Genomic DNA, 13,872 nt, shown 5'->3' on the forward strand with positions numbered 1-13,872 from the left:
GTGCTTAACTTCATGAAAACTAATGATACAACACCGTGTGTGAAACTACGTGCTTAACTTCTTCAAAACTAACTATACAACATTGTGTGTGACACTACATGGTTAACTTCTTCAAACCAAACAATACAACACTGTGTGTGAAACGACTTGCTGAACTTCATGAAAACTACCAGTACTACACTTTGAGTGAATCTATGTGATTAACTTCATGAAAACATATGATACAACACTGTGTGTAAAACTATGTGCTTAACTTCATGAAAACTTACTATATAAAACTGTAGGAGAATCTACATGCTTAACTTCATGAAATCTAACGATACAACACTGTGTGAGAAACAACATGCTTACCTTCATAAAAAGTAACGATAAAACAATGTGTTTTAAACTACATGCTTAACTTCATGAAAACTAATGATACAACATAGTATGTGAAACTAAGTGCTTAACTTCTTCAAAACTACCGGTACAACACTTTGAGTGAAACTATGTGCTTAACTTCATGAAAACTTATGACACAACACTGTGTGCAAAATTATGTGCTTACCTTCATGAAAACTTACTACATAACACTGTAGGAGAAACTACGTGATTAACGTCATGAAAAATAACGAAATAACACTGTGATGAATCTACGTGCTTAACGTCTTCAAAATTAACGATACAACAATGTGAGAAAAATATGTGCTTAACTTCATGGAAACTTGCTATATAACACTGTAGGAGAATCTACATGCTTAACATCATGAAAACTAACGATACAACATAGTATGTGGAACTAAGTGCTTAACTTCCAAACTAACGATACAACATTGTGTGAGAAACTTTGTGCTTAACTTCATGAAAACTAATGATACAACACTGTGTGTGAAACTATATGCTTAACTTCTTCAAAACTAACGATACAACACAGTATGTGGAACTAACTGCTAAAGTTTTTCAAAACTAGTGATACAACACTGTGTTTGAAATTACTTGTTGAATTTCAAGAAACATCAGGATACAACACTGTGTGTGAAACTATGTGCTTAACTTCATGAGACTTACAATATAACACTGTAGGAGAAACTACGTGCTTAACTTCATGAAAAATAAGGAAATAACACTGTGCCTGAATCTACGTGCTTAACGTCTTCAAAACTAACGATACAACACTGTGTGTGAAATGACTTGCTGAAGTTCATTAAACTAACAATACAACACAGTATGTGAAACTAAGTGCCTAACTTCTTCAAAACTAACGATATATCATTGTGTGAGAAGCTATGTGCTTAACGTCATGAAAACTAACAATACAACACTGTGTGTTAAACTACGTGCTTAACTTCTTCAAAACTAACGATACAACATTGTGGGAGAAACTTCGTGCTTAACCTCATGAAAACTAAGGATATAACAATGTGTGTGAAACTACGTGCTTAACTTCTTCAAAACTAAGGATACAACACTGTGTGTACAACTAAGTGATTAGCTTCATGAAATCTAACGACATAACACGGTATATGAAACTAAGTGCTTAACTTCATGAAAACTAACGATACAACATTGTGAGTGAAACTACGTTGTTAACTTCATCAAAACGAACGATACAACACTATGTGTAAAACTATGTGCTTAACATCATGAAAACTTACTATATAACACTGTAGGAGATCTACATGCTTAACTTTATGAAAACAAACGATACAACGTAGTATGAGGAACTAAGTGCTTAACTTTTCAAAACTAACGATACAATATTGTGTGAGAAACTTCGCGCTTAGCTTCATGAAATCTAACGATAAAACACGGTATGTGAAAATACGTGCTTAACTTCTTCAAAACTAAGGATACAACACTGTGTTTGAAATTACTTGCTGCACTTCCAGAAACCTCACGATATAACACTGTGGGTGAAACTATGTGCTTAACTTCATGAGAACTTACAAAATAACACTGTAGGAGAAACTACGTGCTTAACTTCATGAAAAATAACGAAATAACGATGTGCATGAATCTACGTGCTTAACGTCTTCAAAACTAAAGATACACCACTGTGTGTGAAAATATGTGCTTAACTTCATGAAAACTTACTATACAACACTATAGTAGAATCTAAATGCTTAACTTCATGAAAACTAACAATACAACACAGTATGTGGAACTATGTGCTTCTTGAAAACTAAAGATAAAACATTGTGTGAGAAACTACGTGCTTAACTTCGTGAAAACTAACGATACAAAACTGTGTGTGAAACTACGTGCTTAACTTCCTCAAAATTAACTATACAACATTGTGTGTGAAACTACATGCTTACCTTCTTCAAAACTAACGATACAACACTGTGTGTGAAACTACTTCCTGAACTTCATGAAAACTACTGGTACAACATTGTGTGTAAAACTATGTGCTTAACTTCATGAAAACTTATGACACAACACTGTGTGTAAAACTATGTGCTTAACTTCATGAACACTTACTGGATAACACTGTAGGAGAATCTACATGCTTACCTTCATGAAAACTAACGATACAACACAGTATGTGGAAATAAGTGCTTAATGTCATGAAAACTAACGATACAACACTGTGTGTGAAATTACATGCTTAACTTCTTCAAAACTAACTATGCAACATTGTGTGTGAAACAACGTGCTTAACTTCTTCAAAACTAACGATACAAGACTGTGTGTGAAAACTTGCTGAATTTCATAAAAACTATCGGTAAAACACTTTGAGTGAGACTACGTGCTTAATTTCATGAAAACTTATGATACAACACTGTGTGTGAAACTACTTGCTGAACTTCCTGAAAATTACTGGTACAACACTTTGAGTGAAACTATGTGCTTTACTTCATGGAAAATTAAGATACAATACTGTGTGTAAAACTATGTGATTAACTTCATGAACACTTAATATATAAAACTGTAGGAGAATCAAAATGCTTAACTTCATGAAAACTAACGATACAACACAGTATGTGGAACTAAGTGCTTAACTTCTTCAAAACTAACGATCCAACACTGTGTGTGAAAATATGTGCTTAATTTCATGAAATGTAACTATATAACACTGTATGACAAACTACGTACTTAGCTTCATGAAAACTAGCGATACAAGACAGTATGTGAAACTAAGTCCCTAACTTCTTCAAAACTAACGATAAAACATTGTGTGTGACTCTATGTGCTTAACCTCATGAAAACTAACGATACAACACTGTGTGTGAAATTACGTGCTTAACTTCTTCAAAACTAACTATGCAACATTGTTTGTGTATCTATGTGCTTATCTTCTTCAAAACTAATGATACAACACTGTGTGTGAAACTAATTGCTGAATTTCATGAAAACTACCGGTACAACACTTTGAGTGAAACTATATGCTTAACTTCATGAAAACTCATGATACAACACTGTGTGTAAAACTATGTGCTTAACTTTATGAATACTTAGTATATAATACTGTAGGCGAATCTACATGCTTAACTTTCTGAAAACTAACGATACAACACAGTATGTGGAAATAAGTGCTAATCTTCTTCAAAACTAACTATACAACATTGTGTGAGAAACTTCGTGCTTAACTTCATGAAATATAACTATATAACACTGTATGAGAAACTATGTGCTTAACTTCATGAAAACTAACGATACAACAAAGTATGTGGAACTAAGTGCTAAACTTCTTCAAAACTAACGATACAACACTGTCTGTGAAAATATGTGCTTAACACTTGAAATCTAACTATATAAAAGTGTATGATAAACTACGTACTTACCTACATGAAAACTAACGATACAACACAGTATGTGGAACTAAGTCCTAAACTTCTTCAAAACTAACGATACAACACTGTGTGTGAAAATATGTGCTTAACATCATGAAATCTAACTATATAACACTGTATGAAAATCTATGTACTTAGCTTCATGAAAATTAACGATACAACACAGCATGTGAAACTACGTGCCTAACTTCTTCAAAACTAATGATATAATATTGGGTGAGAAGCTATGTGCTTAACTTCATGAAAACTAACGATACAACAGTGTGTGTGAAACTACGTGCTTAACTTCTTCAAAACTAAGGATACAACACTGTGTGTGAAACTACATTGTGAACTTACTGAAAACTAAATGTTCAATACTGTGTGTGAAGCTACGTGCTTAACTTCTTCAAAATTAACTATACAACACTGTGTGTAAAACTATGTGCTTAACGTCATGAAAACTTACTATATAACAATGTAGGAGAATCTACATGCTTAACTTCATGAAAACTAACGATACAACATAGTATGTGTAACTAAGTGCTAATCTTTTCAAAACTAACGATACAACGTCGTGTGAGAAACTACGTGCTTAACTCCATGAATTCTAACTATATAACACTGTATGAGAAACTACGTACTTAACTTCATGAAAACTATCGATACAATACAGTATGTGGAACTAAGTGCTAAACTTCTTCAAAAGTAACGATACAACACTATATGTGAAACTACATGCTGAACTTCATGAAAACTACCGGTACAACACTTTGAGTGAAACCATGTGCTTAACTTCTTGAAAACTTACTATATAAAACTGTAGGAGAATCTACATGCTTAACTTCATGAAAACTAAGGATACAACACAGTATGTGGAAATAAGTGCTTAACTTCTTCAACAGTAACGATACAACACTGTGTGTGAAAACATATGCTTAACTTCATGAAATCTAACTATATAACACTGTTTGAGAAACTACATACTTAGCTTCATGAAAACCAACGATACAACACAGTATGTGAAACTACGTGCTTAACTTCTTCAAAACTAACGATTTGACTGGATTACCACAACCTCCTCACATTACTGAAATCTTTTTCCATGTGGAATCCAGAGCACTCTTTCAAAAGTACAAGTTGTGCATTCTGACTCAATTGTTTAAACATTGTTTGTGGCTTGGAATGGAACTTTGAATATTGCCTGTACTTCTAATGATGGCCCATTAATTGTATCTGATCTGAAGTCAGTAGGTTCATGCGTGGCCTTTAATGATATCCTGTGACCTACTGAGCACAGCTTTTCTCATTGTAGTTTCCTTATGAGACCTTAGGCTATCATTCACAAACTTTTTCAACTGTCATACATGTCTGATAGTACTTCTTTAACACTCTTCCTTTATATACTTAAGGCCCAGTTTAAAATCACACAGAGTTTTTCTTAATAATAGATAACTATTACAGGTGTTTAAATTTTATTTACTTTACAAACAATCATATTTTATATATCAATCCTAGTTCCCTCTCCCTTTCATCCTCCCATGCCCCCCATCCCACTCCTCATCTACTCCCCATGGAAGATGAAGCCTTCCATGGTAATCTTCAAAGTCTATCGTATCATCTTTAAATTAAATTAATTAACTGATTAATTTGATTTGCTTCCTGACTACAGCCTCCCTCCCTCCTCGCCTCTCACTCCTTCCACTCAGTCCCTCCAATTCACCCCTCCTTAGTATTAGTTTGGAAAGGGACAGGACTCCCAGAGACATCAGTAAATTGTGGCATATCAATCTACAATAAGACCAAGCACCAACCCCTGTGTTCAGGATGGGTCAGCCTGAGGAATAGGTTCCCCACAGCCAGTCAAATCATCAGGAACAGCCCTGTTCCCATTGCCAGGAGTTCCACAAAGAGACCAAGCTACACAATGGTCACATATGTGCAGGCTCTGTGAGTTCCCATGATCCGGGCTAGCTATATCTGTGGGATTTTAAATTTATGTTTGTTATGGAAGTTTATATTTTGCCAATAATTATAATCTGTAATAGAACCTACAACAGTTTGGTCTATGTAATTCTTGACTAAAATTTGCTTTGTCCAAGATATTGTCTTTTACATATACATAAGTTTGCTTTGCACATCTCTAGGTGATTTATGTAGCAATTACTGCTGCTTCTTCAGGGCTAATACCTTGGTTTGGGATGCCTGACTCACATAGTAGGAAACTTTGATTACTTGAGACATAGCCACAAACAGGAGTCAAGTCATTTTATTGTCTAATCAAGATTGTATGGAAACCTCAGACATTTCACAGTCTTACCAAGAGCTAGTACATATACTGTTTAATACCACAGTCACTTCAGATGGCATAGGGGTTTCATTCACTATTCTCCAAAGACTTAATCTGTTTCACTGCATATATTCATTTTCTATCCATAATTCATATGTTCATAGTACTATAACTTTTCAAATGTTTCAAGCAGCTTTGACTGGTTTATATACCTTAATATTGAATTTGTGAGTTTGTGGGATTATTTGTTCTCTCTATAGACACTTACGTTATGGATCAAGAATGTCTCCTGTTACCTTGTACATTTTTTCTCAATTGTTCTAATTTCTAAGAAAGACAACTCCAAGCTGGAAAAGATGTAAAAATGAATTCTGCAGGCCAGGAAGAACTAAGTCGGATTAAATTGGAACCTCTGGCTCAGTCGCTGGACCGCTGACAGCTACAGAAGTCGTATGTGTAGGACAGACACTGTGATTTGTCTGAGAGAGAATTTCAATCTGTATTTGAGACAATCTGTTATTCATTGAAGAAGGTAATCACAGTGGATAGGACCTGCGTGGCAACCATGCCCCTCTGTCTGCCTATTTGAATTTGGCCTGCGTTTCCAGACCCAGATCATTACATGAAAAGCTTACCCTGCACCATGGATCAAGCCATTACCACAGAGTCTGTTGTTGATGTCCTTTAGCTTAAATAGCACTGGTTAAAGATTTTGTCTGTAGTAGTTGCCTTGAAGAAGGACTGACTCTTTGCTAATGGGCAATCACATGGTGTGCTCTTCCCTGGAAAAACTATTTCTCCTGATCTCACCGTTCCTTAGAGAATCTATAGGTATCTGCCTCTGCTCTCATCACTTGCTGGATGAAGGTTCTGTTTCCCAGACTCTCTGGTGGTGGGATTGTATGCTGGCACTCCCCTGATTCATGTCTAAAATCCATAAATGATCTTTCAGGAGACAGGAACAAAGTCTCAGGATTCCGATGATTCCATCTGATCCCATTCCATCAACAAAACTTTCTCTTATATGAACATCCAGGAAAGCTGTTATCAGATTCTGACTTTAAAAAATAAGCAGAGGTATCATGCTCCAGTCCAACTTTGTCTGAGCCAGTCAAATCCCTGTTGCTACACAACCCCGCCAAGGCCAAGAACTGTCGTGATGACTATACCTCCACAGAGAAAGCAGATTAGTTCAACCATGAACCTCGGTTGAACCAATAGTTGCTGTTCCCAAGAAAGAAATTAAAACACTGGAGGAAGCTGAAAGGAAACTTAAAAGATGCAGCAAAATTATTCTGATTTGCTTCAGAGAATAACCCGCTATAATAGAAGGAGCAAGGCACTGGAGATCTAAAGTTTCTGAAGCTTAAGGAGAAAGGGATCATACATCTTCTCAAGAGGAGGGCCAAGACCCTGAAGGTAAATGCCAATCCCTGTATCACTCCGATGAAGGAGCTGAAGTTGACTGCTGACAGCGACCATGTCTGGGTCTGGAATACACATGCCTGATTTGCTAATGAGTATCCAAAGTCTGACCCACTTGCCCTCTGCTTCCCACTCTGAGACACCACAAAAGCAAAAACAAAGTTTGAAGAATTCAGGCGTGAGATTGATGAGATAGAAAATAAAGGAGCAGGCAATACTGACAATGCCGAAAGGTGGCTCAGAAGCTGGAATCCCTTTCTGTGAGGGAGGCTGAAGAGAAATCTGAGAAGGAGCAATGAGTAATTCTCTGTCCTTTTCTTTCCTTCTGCTTTTTACATACTTGTCCCAACCTTTAAGATTTGTCTTTAGTCTGATTTGTTTCTACAAAGGACTTCGAAAATAATTTGATTTCAAACTCCAGATTGTTTTCTTTCTTTTTCCTCCAGAAGTGCGGACACCATGGGAAATGACTTCAGAAATCCATTCCCCAGTCATAAAAATTTACTTTATTAAAAACAAAGAAAATATGTGCTTAACATAATGAAAACTAACTATATAACACTGTATGAGAAAATACGTACTTAGCTACATGAAAACTAATGATACAACACAGTATGTGAAATAAAGTGCTTAACTTCTTCAAAACTAACGATATAATATTGGGTGAGAAACTACGTGCTTAACTTTATGAAAACTAACGACACAACACTGTGTGTGAGACTATGTGCTGAAATTCTTCATAACTAACGATACAACACTGTGTGTGAAACTACATGCTGAACTTCATGAAAACTACCGGTACAACACTTTGAATGAAACCATGTGCTTAACTTTATGAAAACTTACTATACAAATCTGTAGGAGAATCTACATGCTGAACATCATGAAATCTAACAGTACAACACTTTGAGTGAAACTATGTGCTTAACTTCATGAAAACTTATGATGCAACTCTGTGTGTAAAACTATGTGCTTAACTTCATAAAAACTTACTATATAACACTGTAGGAGAATCTACATGCTTAACTCCTTCAAAACTAACGACACAACATTGTGAGAGAAACTGCGTGCTGAACTTCATGAAATCTAACTATATAACACTGTCTGAGAAACCACATACTTAACTTCATGAAAACTAACGATACAACACAGTATGTGGAACTAAGTGCTAAACTTCTTCAAAAGTAACTATACAACACTGTGTGTGAAAGTATGTGCTTATATTCATGAAATCTAACTATATAACACTGTATGAGAATCTACGTGCTTAGCTTCATGAAAACTAACGATACAAAACAGTATGTGAAACTAAGTGCTTAACTTCTTCAAAACTATCGATATAATATTGGGTGAGAATCAACGTGCTTAACTTTATGACAACTAACAATACAACACTGTGTGTGAGACTATGTGCTTCACTTTTTCAAAACTAACGATAAAACACTATGTGTGAAACTACATACTGAACTTCATGAAAACTACCGGTACAACACTTTGAGTGAAACCATGTGCTTAACTTCATGAAAACGTACTATATAAAACTGTAGGAGAATCTACATGCTTAACCTCATGAAAACTAACGATAGAACACAGTATGTGGAAATAAGTGCTAAACTTCTTCAAAAGTAACGATCCAACACTGTGTGTGAAAATATGTGCTCAACTACCTGAAACACAACTATATAATACTGTATGAGAATCTACGTACTTAGCTTCATGAAAACTAACGATACAACATAGTATATGGAATTAAGTGCTAATTTCTTCAAAAGTAACGATAAAACACTGTGTTTGAAAATATGTGCTTAACTTAATGAAAACTAACTATATAACACTGTATGAGAAAATGCGTACTTAGCTACATGAAAACTAACGATACAACACTGTGTGTGAAACTACTTGCTTAACTTCATGAAATCTACCGGTACAACACTTTGAGTGAAACTATGTGCTTAACTTCATGAAAACTTATGATGCAACTCTGTGTATAAAACTATGTGCGTAACTTCATGAAAACTTACTATATAACACTGTAGGAAAATCTACATGCTTAACTTCATAAAAACGATACAACACAGTATGTGGAAATAAGTGCTTAACTCTTCAAAACTAACGATACAACATTGTGTGAGAAACTGCGTTCTTAACTTCATCATATCTAACTATATAACATTGTCTGAGAAACTACATACTTAACTTCATGAAAACTAACGATACAATACAGTATGTGGAACTAAGTGCTAATTTCTTCAAAAGTAACGATAAAACACTGTGTTTGAAAATATGTGCTTAACTTAATGAAAACTAACTATATAACACTGTATGAGAAAATACGTACTTAGCTACATGAAAACTAACGATACAACACTATGTGTGAAACTACTTGCTTAACTTCATGAAATCTACCGGTACAACACTTTGAGTGAAACTATGGCCTTAACTTCATGAAAACTTATGATCCAACTCTATGTGTAAATCTATGTGCTTAACTTCATGAAAACTTACTATATAACACTGTAGGAGAATCTACATGCTAAACTTCATGAAAACTAACGATACAACACTATATGTGAAACCATGTGCTTAACTTCTTCAAAACTAACGAAATAATATTGGGTGAGAATCTACGTGCTTAACTTTATGAAAACTAACGATACAACACTGTGTGTGAGACTATGGGCTTAACTTCTTCAACACTAACGATACAACACTGTGTGTGAAACTACATGCTGAACTTCATGAAAACTACCCGTGCAACACTTTGAGTGAAACCATGTGCTTAACTTCATGAAAATTTATGATGCAACTCTGTATGTAAAACTATGTGCTTAACTTCATGACAACTTACAATATAAAACTGTAGGAGAATGTACATGCTTAACTTCATGAAAATTCACGGTACAACACAGTATGTGGAAATAAGTGCTTAACTTCTTCAAAAGTAACGATACAACACTGTGTGTGAAAACATGTGCTTATCTTCATGAAATCTAACTATTTAACACTGTTTGAGAAACGACATACTTAGCTTCATGAAAACTAACGATAAAACACAATATGTGAATCTAAGTGCTAAACTACTTCAAAAGTAACGATCCAATACAGTGTGTGTAAATAAGTGCTTAACTTCATGAAATCTAATGATGTAACACTGTATGAGAAACTACATACTTAACTTCATGAAAACTAACGATACAACACAGTATGTGGAACTAAGTGCTTAACTTCTTCAAAGCTAACGATATAATATTGGGTGAGAATCTACGTGCTTAACTTTATTAAAACTAACGATACAACACTGTGTGTGAGACTATGTGCTTAACATCTTTAAAACTAACGATACAACACTGTGTGTGAAACTACATGCTGAACTTCATGAAAACTACCGGTACAATACTTTGTGTGAAACCCTGTGCTTAACTTCATGAAAACTTACTATATAAAACTGTAGGAGAGGGATGGGTGATGGGCGGGTGGTTCCAGCCGAGGACCCAATCTCACCTGAAGCTGGGCTCGCTGGGTTGGGTCTTGGAGGGGCTGATCTCTTTCCTTTGTGGGCCGCTCTTCTGGAAGCCGGGAGCGGCCCCGAAGATGGAGGGGGATGGGTGATGGGCGGGTGGTCCCAGCCGGGGACCCAATCTCACCTGAAGCTGGGCTCGCTGGGTTGGGGTCTTGGAGGGGCTGATCTCTTTCCTGTGTGGGTGGCTCTTCTGGAAGCCGGGAGCGGCCCCGAAGATGGAGGGGGATGGGTGATGGGCGGGTGGTCCCAGCCGGGGACCCAATCTCACCTGAAGCTGGGCTCCCTGGGTTGGGGTCTTGGAGGGGCCTGTCGTTAGCCAAGGAAGTGAAAGACCTGTATATCAAGAACTTTGTGTCTTTGAAGAAAGAAATCAAAGAAGATACCAGAAAATGGAAAGATCTCCCATGCTCTTGGATTGGTAGGATCAACATAATAAAAATGGCAATCTTGCCAAAAGCAGTCTATAGATTCAATGCAATCCCTATCAAAATTCCATCACAATTTTTCAAGGACCTGGAAAGAACATTAAGCAACTTTATATGGAAAAACAAAAGGCCCAGGATAGCCAAAACATCCCTATACAATAAAGGAACTTCAGGAGGCATCACCATACCTGACTTCAAGCTCTATTATAGAGCTATAGTCCTGAAAACAGCTTGGTATTGGCACAAAAATAGGCAGGTAGACCAATGGAACCGAATCGAAAGCCCTAATTTTAACCCACACACCTATGAACACCTGATTTTTGACAAAGAAGCTAAAACTGTACAGTGGAAAAAGAAAGCATCTTCAACAAATGGTGCTGGCATAACTGGGTAGTGGTATACAGAAGACTGCAGATAGATCCATGTTTATCGCCTTGTACAAAACTTAAGTCCAAATGGATCAAAGATCTCAACATACATCCAGCCACACTGAAACTTTTAGAAGAGAAAGTGGGAGATACTCTTCAACGAGTTGGTACAGGAGACCACTTCCTAAACATAACACCAGTGGCACAGGCACTGAGATCAACAATTAACAAATGGGACCTTCTGAAACTAAAAAGCTTCTGTAAGGCAAAGGACACAGTCAAAAAGACAAAAAGGCAGGCCACAGAATGGGAAAAGATATTCACTAACCCTACATCTGACAGAGGGCTAATCTCCAAAATTTGCAAAGAACTCAAGAAACAAGTCTCCAAAACACCAAAGGATCCACTTGAAAGGTGGGGTACAGAGCTAAATAGAGAATTCTCAGTAGAGGAGGCTAAAATGGCCAAGAGACACTTAAGAAAGTGCTCAACATCCTTAGCCATCAGGGAAATGCAAATCAAAACAACTCTGAGATACCATCTTACTCCTGTCAGAATGGCTAGAATCAAAAACACCGAAGACAATTTATGCTGGAGGGGATGTGGAGAGAGAGGAACACTCCTCCACTGCTGGTGGGAATGCCAACTCATACAGCCTCTTTGGAAATCAGTATGGAGATTCCTCAGGAAAATGGGAATTAATCTACCACTAGACCCAGCAATTCCACTCTTAGGCATTTATCCAAATGAGGCAGGTTCATACAACAAGGGCATCTGCTCCACTATGTTCATAGCAGCATTGTTTGTAATAGCCAGAACCTGGAAGCAACCTAGATGCCCCTCAACTGAAGAGTGGATAGAGAAAATGTGATACATTTACACAATGGAGTATTACTCAGCAGAAAAAAACAATGGAATCTTGAAATTCGCAGGAAATGGATAGCACTGGAAGAAACCATCCTGAGTGAGGTAACCCAGTCACAAAAAGACAAACATGGTATGTACTCACTCATATATGGATTTTAGATATGGATCAGGATAGTGCCAGTCTGCACTTCCACAGATAGAGAGTCTGGGAAAGGAAACCTATGGGGCTCTGAGCTGTGGATCAGTGTCTATCCCTGGTATACAATCTGTCTTCATGTGCCTATAGCACAAAGAGAGATGCTCTCTCAGCCTGGACTCTTAGGGAGTGCCTTGACCCTACCAAGAGTAAAATGATAGACTCTAGACATCCCCTATGTGGAAGGATTTGGCAATAGGGTGGGAGGGAGGGTGGAAGGGGAGTGCGGGAGGAGGGAGGGAGAGGGAACTGGGATTGACATGTAAAACAAGCCATTTAAAATTAAAATTAAAAACTGTAGGAGAATCTACATGCTTAACTTCATGAAAACTAATGATACAACACAGTATGTGGAAATAAGTGCTAAACTTCCTCAAAAGTAACGATCCAACACTGTGTGTGAAACTATGTGCTCAACTTCATGAAACCTAACTATATAACACTGTATGAGAATCTACGTACTTAGCTTCATGAAAACTAACGGTACAACACAGTATGTGAAACTAAGTGCTTAACTTCTTCAAATAATTATATAATATTGGGTGAGAATCTACGTGCTTAACTTTATGAAAACTAATGATACAACACTGTGTGTGAGACTATGTGCTTAACATCTTCAAAACTAACGATAAAACACTGTGTGTGAAACTACATGCTGAATTCATGAAAATTACCGGTACAACACTTTGAGTGAAACCATGTGCTTAAGTTCATGAAAACTTACTATATAAAACTGGAGTAGAATCTACATGCTTAACTTCATGAAAACTAATGATACAACACACAATGTAGAAAAACTGCTAAACTTCTTCAAAAGTAACTACACAACACTGTGTGTGAAAGTTTGTGCTTATCTTCATGAAATCTGACTATATAACACTGTATGACAAACTACGTGCTTAGCTTCATGAAAACTAATGATACAACACAGTATGTGAAACTAAGTGCTTAACTTCTTCAAAACTAACGATATAATATTGGGTGAGAATCTACGTGCTTAACTTAATGAAAACTAACGATACAACACTG

The 13,872-nt window shown here is 36.5% G+C and overlaps 1 pseudogene; it reads left to right on the plus strand.

The window, feature by feature from the left end:
* The first annotated feature begins 7,117 nt into the window (after nucleotides 1–7,117).
* LOC121138084 lies at nucleotides 7,118–7,766 on the plus strand (annotated as a pseudogene).
* Nucleotides 7,767–13,872: the final 6,106 nt, after the last annotated feature.

This window comes from Mesocricetus auratus, unplaced genomic scaffold (genome assembly GCF_017639785.1).
Source record: "Mesocricetus auratus isolate SY011 unplaced genomic scaffold, BCM_Maur_2.0 contig_13187_pilon_obj, whole genome shotgun sequence".
NCBI classification, from domain to species: Eukaryota; Metazoa; Chordata; class Mammalia; order Rodentia; family Cricetidae; genus Mesocricetus; species Mesocricetus auratus.